Raw genomic sequence first — 12,374 nt, 5'->3', positions numbered from 1 at the left:
TATTCTCTAGCTGGTCCGCTCAATAGCACGGTCCTCCAACTATTACAGGTTCAAGAAACACAAAAACAGTCAGGTACAATGCTACTTTACACGTAACCTCTCTGGCCTCTGCTAAACGGGCCACACGGATGCCGTGTTCTACCTACTGAAGCCTACTTGAGCCCCTAGTATGTGCACAATATTCAACTCACAGTGATGCTGGGGACGTGGATCCAGTTCCGGGGGCCCCCCCAACAATAGTCTCATCCGGAGGTGCGCACTTCTCCTGGGCCGGGTTAAGGACATCAAAATCTTCTTGCTTCAGATTCCTCGCTTGTTCCCTGTTATCTGCAAGTCTCTCTCTCGATTCAGAAGAAAACTCGGCTGTGTGTTCCTTCACATGCATCAAACAGGAAAACAGAAACTCACTTCTCTTCTTACACTCCGGCTGTCCATTAGCACACTTTCTGCAGGGGGAGCAGAACATTATATTACCCCTCAACACGGGGAGGTTTCTGTCTCTTAAAGTGGCAGCGTGTTTCTTATTGTCCATAGCAGTAGCACCCCCCAATATGCCTCCCCACTTAATGATGGTCGTCCTCGGCCATCACAGCTTCGAGCCCACTGTGTTTTGAAGGAAGGTTCAAACCTGTAGAGGAGACAACAATGGCAGTACAGCAGACCTAGTACATTGTTCAACATATCGGATTGGTGGAACCCCTGCAGTAGACCTCTGAGATCTTCTAAGATCTTGACTATCAGGCCCGGCTTGACTAGCTTCCGGAGGAACACTTGCTGTGGGAGCTGCAGTGGAATCTTGGCTTGTCTCTTCTTCCCGTGGCAGTAGTGGCTCATCCATGGGATCTCCGTTTCCGGAAGGCTGAGGATCCGCCCCTGCATCGGGGACTGTCCACCAGTCATCATCGACTTCACACACAGATGACGTAAGTTCAGGGAGTGGGGCAGAGACTGCAGGAGATCTTGGCGTAGAAAGAGCTTCAGACCGGCATGGTCGCAACATATTTCTGTGTAGTACTCTAGGGCCGGACGCTCCATTCTCAATTTGCACCTTGTAGACCGGGCCGTCAGCATACACCCGTTCGATTACTCTGTAGGGTTGAACTTCCCATCTTTCACTCAGTTTACCCTTGGGGCGTTTCTCTCTGACTAACACTCGATCTCCAGGTTGAAGCGGTATCTCTTGAATCGGTTTAGGGCTCATATGTTCTTTCTTCTGTAGCTGTTGACAAGCCAACCGACGTATCGTCTGTAATCGTTGTCGATGTTCTTTCACCCACGAAGTGACAGTTCGTTCCATGAAATCCTCTGGCTGCTCCAAATTCAGCTCGATGATTTCTCGCCCAACTCTTCCAAACAGCAGTAGATATGGGGTGTAACCTGTAGTGGAGTGAACTCGGTTATTGTAGGCCCAGACCAGTTCTGCCAGGTAATCCGGCCAACATGCCTTCTTATCTTCCTCTAATGTTCTCAGCATTTGAAGTAGAGTTCGGTTGAAGCGTTCACATGCTCCATTGCCTTGGGGATGGTAAGGTGTAGTCCGAGATCGCTCGATGTCATACATACGACATAATTCCTCCATCACCTTGCCTTGAAAACATGCACCTTGATCGGAGTGGATCCGCTTCGGGCATCCATACACCCGGATGAAGTCTTGGCAGATGGCCCGTGCCGCCGACTCAGCAGTCTGATCTCTAGTCGGGAGAAATGGTCGGTCATAACCAAACAGTATTGTAGTCCCCGAGTGGAGTGTCCCACGAGGAGATAATCAAATCATCAACAGTTCTAGCGGTTCTTTGGTCTGTATGGTCTAAACAGGTGCCCTTTGTTCGGTGCTTTTAACGAGGTCGCATACTCGACATTGCCAGCAAACCTCTTCCACCACAGACTCCAACCTGGGGCAGTACACATACTGCTGTAACCATTGGTAGGTCTTTGCAGGTCCAAAGTGAGCGCCAAACTCGTGAGCTTCCTTAGCTACCTCTTGAGCCATTTTTCCGGGGATGACCACCTGCCATCTTGCTTCTATATCTTTTGGCTGTTGTCTCTTACGATATAACACTGATCCTCGAACTTCCAGTCTATCCCACTGGTGTAAGACACTCTTCATCTCGGCGTCCAGGTTAGCCTTTTCTTGTTTGTCTGGTTTCTGCTTCTCAGTTACCCAGTGTTTCATCTGTTGCAGCCCTTCGTCTGCATCTTGAGCACGTCCCCATTCTTCATTGGTTCTCCCCAGGGACCGGGGCAGTGTGCAAGCCTGCCTACTCAACTGGGACGCAACCACCGAGGGCCCAAACTTGCTAAAGTCTGGCGTTTCTTCCTCCTCTAATCGTTCATCGAGATCCCCCACTGGGGTCTCCACCGTCACTCTTGACAGCCCATCCGCATTTGCGTTTTCGGTAGCAGGGCGATAACAGATGGTAAAGTCAAACTTTGCAAGGCGAGCCACCCACCGTTGTTCCAAGGCTCCCAATTTGGTATTCTCAAGGTGGGCCAGAGGATTATTGTCTGTCCGGACCTGGATCTTGGTGCCTGTCAGGAAGCCAGCAAATTTCTCCGTCATGGCCCACACTAGGGCCAGGAGCTCTAGTCGAAAGGAGCTGTAATTGTGTGGGTTTCTTTCGCTGTCCCGCAGGGACCTACTGGCATAGCCAATGACTCTCTCATGTCCATTTTGCATCTGAGACAATACGGCACCAAGTCCATGAAGGCTACCATCTGTGTACAGCAGGAATGGTCGGTCGAAGTCCGCATAGGCCAGGATCGGGGCTGAAGTAAGGGCATTCTTCATAGCCTGAAAAGCCTCATCTTGTCTCTGAGCCCAAGAGATACCCTGGTTCCTTGACACTCCGGCGGTCCCCCTCAGCAGCTCGTTCAAAGGACCCGCCACCTTTGCGAAGTCTTTGACGAACCGGCGGTAATACCCGGCGAGTCCAAAAAATGCCTTGAGTTCCCTCACCGTTCGAGGGACTGGCCACTTCTGAATGGCCGCCACCTTTTCTGCGGAGGGTAGGACTCCATCTTGTGACACTGTGTGGACCAGGTACTCGATCTCTCTCTTGAAGAGGTGGCATTTTTTGGGCTTCACCTTCAGGTTATGAGCCTGCAGTCTCCCGAGTACCTGTCCAAGCCGGTCAAGGTGTTCTTTGAACGTGGCCGAGAACACGATGAGGTCATCCAGATAGATCAGGGTTGCTTCAAAATTTAGGTCTCCCAAGCACTTTTCCATCAGCCGTTGAAACGTGCCCGGTGCATTGGAGAGTCCGAAGGGCATCCGGTTAAACTCAAACAATCCCATCGGGAGGATGAACGCGGTCTTGGCTTTGTCTTTTTCCGCCACAGGTACTTGCCAGTACCCGCTTGCTAGATCCAAGGTGGAGAAGTACTTGGCCTTCCCCAAGGCAGTCAAGGATTCTTCGATTCATGGTAATGGGTACGAGTCGCGAACGGTACAAGCGTTGAGTTTTCTGTAATCTACACAGAACCGGATAGTTCCATCCTTTTTCTTGACGAGTACCACCGGGGCCGCCCAAGGGCTCTGGCTGCCCTGCACTATTCCTGAATCCAGCATCTGCTTCAGTAACGTCTTTACCTCTTGGTACATCTTGGGAGGGATCTGTCGGTACCGTTCTCGAATCGGACGAGCTTCCCCGGTCGGTATCTCATGCATGATGGCTTCAGTGCAGCCGAAATCTTCAGCGTGGCGAGCGAATGCGGCCTGGTTCTCCCACAGCATAGCTTCTACTGATTGCACACGATCAGGGCCCAGCGAATTCACATCCACTTCCATCTGATCGAGGATGGCCTTTCCACTCCACTCTGGGGATGGCATCTCTTTGGCCCTCGCAGAGACTGCTAGGGTCCACCCCACACCTTCTATCGGCGATAAGGATATCTCTTTATGACTCATTACCTCGCCTTTATGTACGTACACCAGGGCCAGATCCGTCCCTTGAGGCAAGGTGGCCTCACCGGGGCCCACATTAAAGGCTCTGATAGGGACGCGTCCTTGTTGGACCACAGCTACCGTACGAGCTATCATAACTTCTTGGTCCACTCTTCCGGTTGCTACAGGCTGAACAATCACTTCTATCCCATCGAGATTGCGATAGGTTCCCACTGGGAGGTGTAATATACTTTCTCGGCCGGGAGGCAGGATTATAGGTTCCTTCCCAGGAGCCCTGATGACCCCTACCGTCTGATGAGATGGCACACTCTTCTGCGTCCCACAGACGCGGATCAGCCGTTGGAGTGCTTCCTGTGTAGGCTTATGTGTAGTAGCTTGCTTCCAGTATCCGGGTCCCCGTTTGGTGAACATAATCTGATCTAATTCACGTAGGACATTCATCCCCAATATTACAGGTACATCTTCGTTGATGGGCTCGGGGACTAGTAGGATCCCTTTTTTCCCCACTTCTTGCCCACAGATTCGAACATTCATCCACACAACTCCTGTGACCGGGATCGGTTGTTGATTAGCAGCAATCACCCGGATCAGAGTCTCTTTCTCTGGCCTGGCCAGTGTCTGGAAATGTTGATTGAAATATGCTTCTGGCATCGTCGTCACTTGTGACCCAGTATCTATCAAGCAATTCACTGGGACACTCTCGAATTCAGCACGTAGGATGGGACAACCAGCGATCAAATGTTCGTTATGATACGGAGCGGCCTCCCTTCTCGCCTCCCCCGCAGAGTGCCGCACTACTGCGGGGGTTGGTAGTTTAACGATGGCTTCCGTTGGCTTTGAGTGTTATTCCGGCACCCCCTGGCAATATGCCCCCGACCTCCACATCCCCAGCAGTGGATGTCTTCTCCTCGCTGGGGAATACCTCGTGCCTCTGGTGGCTGACGAGAGGAAGCCTGCAGCCTCCAGTCCCCCATTGGTAGAGCCGAGGAATTATTGCGCGAGTATGATGGGCCAGGTTGGAAGGAGGAGGATGCAGCTGGGTAGAGATGTTAACCAGACAAGTCCCTCATTCTTTGCTCCATCTGGGTCAGCTTCTCCTGTACGTTGAGAACGGATTTCTGTAAATCTTGCACCACCTGGACCAGTCCCACCTGGTAGTTTGGGTCCACTCTGGAGGTGGCGGTTTGGACGCGCACCACTCCAGATGCGTAACTTTCTTCTTTAATTCGGGCTACTGCTTCTGCTAGGATTTGACGAAAAGTAAGAGCCGGATTCGCTCGGACCCGTTCTGCCAGGGCTCGCCGCAAGGATACGCTATGCAATCCCAGAATAAACTGTTCCCGGAGTATCCGGTCGGTAGAGCCTATGCCGCCGAGTCCATCTGACTCCTTTCTCTGGACCTCCGCTAACACTTCTTGTAGTGCTGTTGCATACTGAGAGATCCCTTCTTCTTCCCGCTGCAGCCTCGAAAAAAATTTGGCGCGAAGATGTCCCGCGCTAGCAGTCTCACCATAGATCTCTTCCAAGAATCCAACTAACTCTTTCAGGGTACTACGGGTGGGTTCTGGTTGTAGACAGACATTTCTACGTGCTTCTCCCTCTAGGGCAGTCAAAGCAATGTCCACCTCAAGCTCTGGGCCGATGTTATACACTTTCAGGGTGCTCTGCAGCCGGGACACCCAGTCGCACAGTGCCATGTTATTGCCATCGAATTTTGGTAGCACACTAAATATGGTGCCCATTGGAAGTGTCCTTGCAGGGGTTCCACCATTGCCCACAGCACCCCCATTAATATTAGCATTCCCGCCGTTGCTGTCTGCTGCCTCCATCTTGGTGACCGTACCCTGCTCGCAGCGCCACTTGAAGCGATGGCCGAGAGGACCACCGCAGTGCAGAGTAGGTTACAGTACACAAGACGAGGTGCGAACAACAAGGGTGTATTTATTAACAGGCGGGGAAAGATGTGGAGAAGGCAGGTTCAAGCAGTATACAGTGGCAAAATGTAATTTAACAACACTTTTGTATTCTCTAGCTGGTCCGCTCAATAGCACGGTGCTCCAACTATTACAGGTTCAAGAAACACAAAAACAGTCAGGTACAATGCTACTCTACGCGTAACCTCTCTGGCCTCTGCTAAACGGGCCACACGGATGCCGTGTTCCACCTACTGAAGCCTACTTTAGCCCCTAGTATGTGCACAATATTCAACTCACAGTGATGCTGGGGACGTGGATCCAGTCCCGGGGGCCCCCCAACAATAGTCTCATCCGGAGGTGCGCACTTCTCCTGGGCCGGGTTAAGGAGATCAAAATCTTCTTCTTGCTTCAGATTCCTCGCTTGTTCCCGGTTATCTGCAAGTCTCTCTCTCGATTCAGAAGAAAACTCCAATCCTCCGAGACACACCGGCTGTGTGTTCCTTCACATGCATCAAACAGGAAAACAGAAACTCACTTCTCTTCTTACACTCCGGCTGTCCATTAGCACACTTTCTGCAGGGGGAGCAGAACATTCCATTACCCCTCAACACGGGGAGGTTTCTGTCTCTTAAAGTGGCAGCGTGTTTCTTATTGTCCATAGCAGTAGCACCCCCCAATACGTGCTGCAAATATCTTTGCACTACTGGGACTATACAGAAGTCCAATAGCCACGTTTAGGATGCCACTAGGTACACTCAGTGTTTGCTAGTATAATGGCTTAGCTACAATGAGTTGGAGTGTGCAATGCAGGTAGAGGTGCTGCAAATATCTTTGCACTAGTGGGACAATACAGAAGTCCAATAGCCACGTTTAGGATGCCACTAAGTTCACTCAGTGTTTGCTAGTATAATGGCTTAGTAACAATGAGTTTGAGTGTGCAAAGGGCAGGAGGGTACAGTGGCAGGATTGTGGTGCTCTGGGTAGAGGAATGGAAGCCTGCCTTTCTATCCCTCCTAATGGGGAAATGCAGCGAGGAAATCCCTGACCTTAGCTACACAGACGCTGTCATCTTGTGTAGCTGTTAAACTCTGTTTTCACGGACCTGTCACCTATGGCTCTGACCCTGCCGGTATGAGCCCTTAAAAGGACTGATAGAAACTTCTATCCCTATTCTGTATAGCGCTGTGTATGGAGCATACACAGCAGTATCGGCGATAGGAGCTGCGCCAGTGATGACTGACACCAAGGACGCAGAAGGCAGATAATGGCGTGCTGGAGGAAAATGTCCGGTTTTATAATGCAGGGACATGTGACATGGACATCCTATCACACATGCCGTTGCTTCTCTGGCTAAAAGTCCACTTAGCTGTGTGTGTGTCTGGGATTGGCTGACATGCTGGCCCGCCCCACTACACGCGCGCGCTTAGGGAAGGAAGACAAGGAAAAAAAAAAAAAAATGATCTGAATGCGCTGTTCCCGCACACTATACACTGAAATTTCATAATAGTGTGAGTCACAGAGTGACTTACACTATTACAGCGGAAAGCCAGCTAGGAATTAGCTGGTCTTTTTGCTGCTAGAACCGTTTTCAAACGTATCTAGAACTATCGAGCTTTAGCAAAAAGCTCGAGTTCTAGTTCTATCTAAAACAGCCCCCAAAAATCACTCGAGCCGCGAACTGGAGAACCTCGAACCGCGCTCAACTCTAGTCATATATTCCCCTTACATAGTCACTGGTGTGCATACCTTCTCTCCATATAGTGTAGAATTTTTTAGGTTTTTTGCACCCAGTTCAGACTCAGAATGGAGTTCCAGACATTATTTCTTGATTGATGGAGTTAACTCCTAGCCGCTCCGCGGCAGGGCTTCTCTTTGCTCACTTTTCTGGGTTCTGCTCATGATGGCATGCCCCCTTGCTTTGTATACCGTGTGGCTAATGGCGGCGACTGTTCAGTTCAAAAGTACTCAATATACAGTCTGTAGGCACACAGTACCCGTTTTAACGGGCACAAAATCCTGTTTGTGACGCCAAGTTTACATGACCTGTGAGTGACGCCCTGGCAAAACTAGGTAGTCACAAAAGTAGTCCACCCTCCTTGTTACCACCAAAAACCCACACCCGGGTACAACACACAGCCATTAAAGCCTAGCCACCCCCTCATGATAATAGGGACACACCAGTGGGCGGGATCAGGTGGATGAGTACGCCCACCTAGGGGTCCTGAGGTGTCAGGGGCGGGAACACGACATTTCAAGTTTGGAGTTCAAGTTTGGAAGTTGGGTTGAGTGCTGACAGAGAAGTGGAGTCAGGGGTAGGGGCACCAGGACTACCTGGCTAGGTGGCAGACAGTAAACAGGGCCACAGGCGACGGAGATCCGGTCGCGGGAGACCTTAAGTGGACCGGGGCAGGGTTGTAGCCTGCCGGTGCCGACAGCGGGAATCCGGTCTGGAGGCCGTGCACAGACGGGGTGCCTGGACCCTAGGACAAGGAAGCTTGCATGCCCCTTGTTAATCAACCAGCAGAGGACGAGGTTTTAGGCCTTGTTCTCCAGAAGCCCAGAGAGCGAAACGGAAGCCCAACACGGGGGATAGGGTGTCCGTCAGAACCCACAGAAATCCCAAGGGTCAGATTTCGCGGGCCACAGCTCCCAACATATACAGTATCGGGAGTGGACTTCCCCGTTCCATGCAGAGTTGTCCCAGAGAAGACACAAACACAGAGTGCAGGAGGAAGGGACCCCTGTTTACTACACCCGGGTGTGGGACCCGAATACACCCACCAAAGGAGACCAGTCACTGGCAACTTGGTTTACCACTGGACTTGTGTGAGATTACTGAACTGTGAGTACACCATTAATCCCTGGTCCAACCCGGTGCGCCTCCTCCAGCAGCTATCACTCCAGTGTTCAGCCCTCGGGCCCCGGGACCACACCTCCCCTACCCGTGGAAGGGATCCCATCTTGCTTCCCCGCTCCATCAGCCCCGGGCGCCCCATCACCAGGCAGCGGCGGTGCCACCATCCCTCACCGCAACCCACGGGTGGCGTCACAGACACAACAACTCCCCTGTAAATACCCCCTTCCTGACGGTTGTGAGGAAGGGCGGCCATGAGAGCCCGGGTCTGGTCACCACTCGAGCCGTAGCAGTAACCCGGATCCGAGCAGGCCCTCGAGAGAGAGAGAGAAGGAGCAGCGGCTCCCGCCCGCAACATTACTGTTATAGGGTACTATAGCTGACCCTATATATTGAGACACTGTGGCTGCTTCTGTTATAGCTGATCCTATTGGGGTGTGGCTCCCCTGAGGCTCCAGTTGCCACAGAGGTACCGCACCTCAGCCAGAGGTGTGGTATCCCATTCTCAGGTAAGGAGGAGGTCACAAGTCGGTATACACACAAATACAGACTTTTAATTTAGCGACACTCCATTGCATACCTCCCAACTTTTGAATAAAGGAAAGAGGGCAATTTTTGACCACGCCCCAAGCCACATCCCTAGCTACACCCATTTGTCAGTAAGGGTCATTCAGCAGATGCCTGTTCATTCATAGTCATAGCAGCAAGAATTTTCTTATATATCTGTGTCACTATATGACATGTTGCTTATTTGTGCCTATAAAGCCGTGTTCACACGTTGCATAAAATCTGTTTCTTTTTGTTTCTGCCGCTGTCTGCACCAAACTACACAATAACAATCTTCTCTGGTTTTTCCATTTTTGCTGCAATTTTTCTGCCTTTTCTACATTATTTAATGCGTTTTTGATTCAGATATGAATCTGCGTTTTTTATTGTTTTTATTGTACAGAGACCGGATCTCTGTCGCCTGTTGCCCTGTTCACTGTCTGCCACCTAGCCGGGTAGTTCAAGGGCTACGACCCCTGACTACACTTTTCAGTGTGTGCTCCACTTCCACTTGACTGTCTACACTTCAAAGCCTGAACTTGATCTACTGTGTTCCCGCCTCTGACACCTCAGGACCCCTAGATGGGCGTTCTCATCCGCGTGATCCCGCCCACTGGTGTGCCATTATTATCATGAGGGGATGGCTAGGGTTTAATGGCTGTGTGTTATGCCTAAGTGTAGGTTTTGATGGTAACAAGGAGGATGTACACTTTTTTGACTACCTGGTTTTGCCAGGGCGTCACAGTAACAGTCACAGTACTCCAATAATAGGGTCAGTCACAGTGCCCCATAACAGTAGCAGCCACAGTGCCCCAATAATACGATCAGCTATAGTGCCCCATAACAAAAACAGACACAGTGCCACAGTGCCCCAATAGGATCAGCTATAGTGCCCCATTACAGTAACAGCCACAGTGCCCCAAATAGTATCAGCTATTGTGCCGCCCCCACGCCAGCAGCCGGTGCTGCTCGGATCCGGATCTGCGGTATGACTCGAGGGACTCTACCGGACCCGGGGGTCGTGCAAACACTTCGAATAAATGGGGACGTATTTGTACGTGTGTTGTTGACGCCACCCACGGTGTGTGGTGAGGTGTAGCACCACCGCTGCTGCTGTGGGAGTCCCGGGGGCGATGGGCTGGCAGCTGGATGTTAACCCCTCCGTGGGTAGTGATGGATGCCCCGGGGTCCAAATGTCTCTGTGCAGGGGATGGTAATGGCATGGGCCAGCGCACCCGGTCAGGGGTGCCGGAGCGATGGTGACGGTAAGGTCTGAGGGCCCAGCAGCTGGGTCCTCCCCTGTAGATAGTACGAGCTCCGCTGCCACGGACTGGGGCAGCGGGTCGGTCGTGGCATTGGCTGCGGACACAGGCGACGAGGGAGATGGCGTGGCGGACGGGAGCAGGCCGGGTTCCTCAGCCGGGACGGCCGGTTCTTGGGGAACATAGGGGCGTGGGTTACTGCTTACCCGCTCCTCCGAGATCATCTCCACTTCGCGCGCCCGGACAGCTGCAGCCAGACCCTTCATCTCCGACACCCACTTCGCCAGCATGAAGTGGGCTTGGGCCTGGATACTCAGACACATCCTGCTGCGTTGGTGTCCAGGAACGGGTTGCTGCAGAGTCCTGGCGTCCCTGCACTTTACAGCGCTAGTTACATGCTGCTCCGTCCTCTCTTCCCCCTTGGTTTTTCGGGAGCAGTCTCTAGACGCCTCTATCTAGTTTCGTTTTCGGCCTCAGAGTCTTCCTTCCGGCAGTGTTCCCAGGGGGCGGGGCTTCAACTTCGCACCCTTTCTCGGGGAAGAAGATGCTGGGTTGTCGTTTTTCGCGCCTAAAAATGGCGGCAAAAATGGCGGTTTTTCAAAATTTTGCAGTGGAGCACCGCTGACTGTCCAGAACAAGGCGCACTTCCACCAGATAAGTGGATGGGTAAGTATCTTGTTCGTGACGCCAAGTTTTGAGGTGTGCCGCCCCCACGCTAGCAGCCGGTGCTGCTCGGATCCGGATCTGCGGTATGGCTGAGGGACTCTACCAGACCCGGGGGTCGCGCGGACACTTCCAATAAATGGGGACGTATTTGTACAGGTGTTGTTGAAAACTGTCTGTGATGCCACCCACGGTGTGTGGTGAGGTGTAGCACCACCGCTGCTGCTGTGGGAGTTCCGGGGGCGATGGGCTGGCAGCTGGATGTTAACCCCTCCATGGGTAGGGATGGATGCTCCGGGGCCCAATGTCTCTGTGCAGGGGATGGTAACGGCAGGGGCCAGCGCACCCGGTCAGGCCAGGGATGTTACTCACAGTTGAATAAATCATACAAGTCCTTTGGGAAACCAAGGTGATGGTGGCCGGCTGCCGCGGCCGGGGGTGCATTTCTGGTCCCACACCTGGGCTGGTGGTCAATGCCCCTTTCCTCTGCACTCAGTGTTTTCTGTGATGGACTTCTGTAACGCAGGAGTCCGCTCCCGATCCTTTGGTTTGGAGCCGTGCCCGTCAGATGCTGACCCGTGGGATCTACCGGGCCCTGGCGGATGCCCTATCCCTCTCGGTGGGTGGTTATCTACTTTTAGGGACTTAGGTTGGGACAGGACCTAAAATCCTGCCCTCAATTGGTTAATTAGCTAGGCCGTTGGTGCCGGTCCTGGTTTCAGGGTCTAAGTACCCCCTTTTGTGCACAGTTTCCAGGTCGGTTCTCCGGTGTCGGTACTGGCGGGCTACAACCCTGCCCCGGTCCACCTCAGATCTCCGGCAGCCATCTTCCCGTCTCGTGCTGGCACTGACCACTGTCTACCACCCTAGCCAGTACGCCGGGGCTCCAACCCGACGCCTGTCAACTTGAACTTCCCACTTCAACTGACTGAGCTTAACTTTCTCACTCTCCTCCTCCACTACTCCTCCAGACTTCACTACTGTTTTCCCGCCCCGGGTTCTCCAAACCCCTAGGTGGGCGTTCTCCTTCCACCTGGTCCCCGCCCACTGGTGTGTCTGTCCTTCCCCTGAGGGGGGTGACTAGGATTTTGTTGGCTGGTTTAACCCTATGTGGGAGAGGTGTTATGCGGGGCCCTAGACTGTGTGACTACCCTGGTTTTGCTGGTGTTGCTGTGTCTGTGGTACAGGGTAAAGAATGTGGAATCTTCACTTCTCCGGTGTTAACTGTG

This window comes from Anomaloglossus baeobatrachus, chromosome 5 (assembly GCF_048569485.1).
Source record: "Anomaloglossus baeobatrachus isolate aAnoBae1 chromosome 5, aAnoBae1.hap1, whole genome shotgun sequence".
NCBI lineage: Eukaryota > Metazoa > Chordata > Amphibia > Anura > Aromobatidae > Anomaloglossus > Anomaloglossus baeobatrachus.
The sequence above is the reverse complement of the archived record's forward strand: the minus strand, read 5'-3'. Positions refer to the sequence as shown.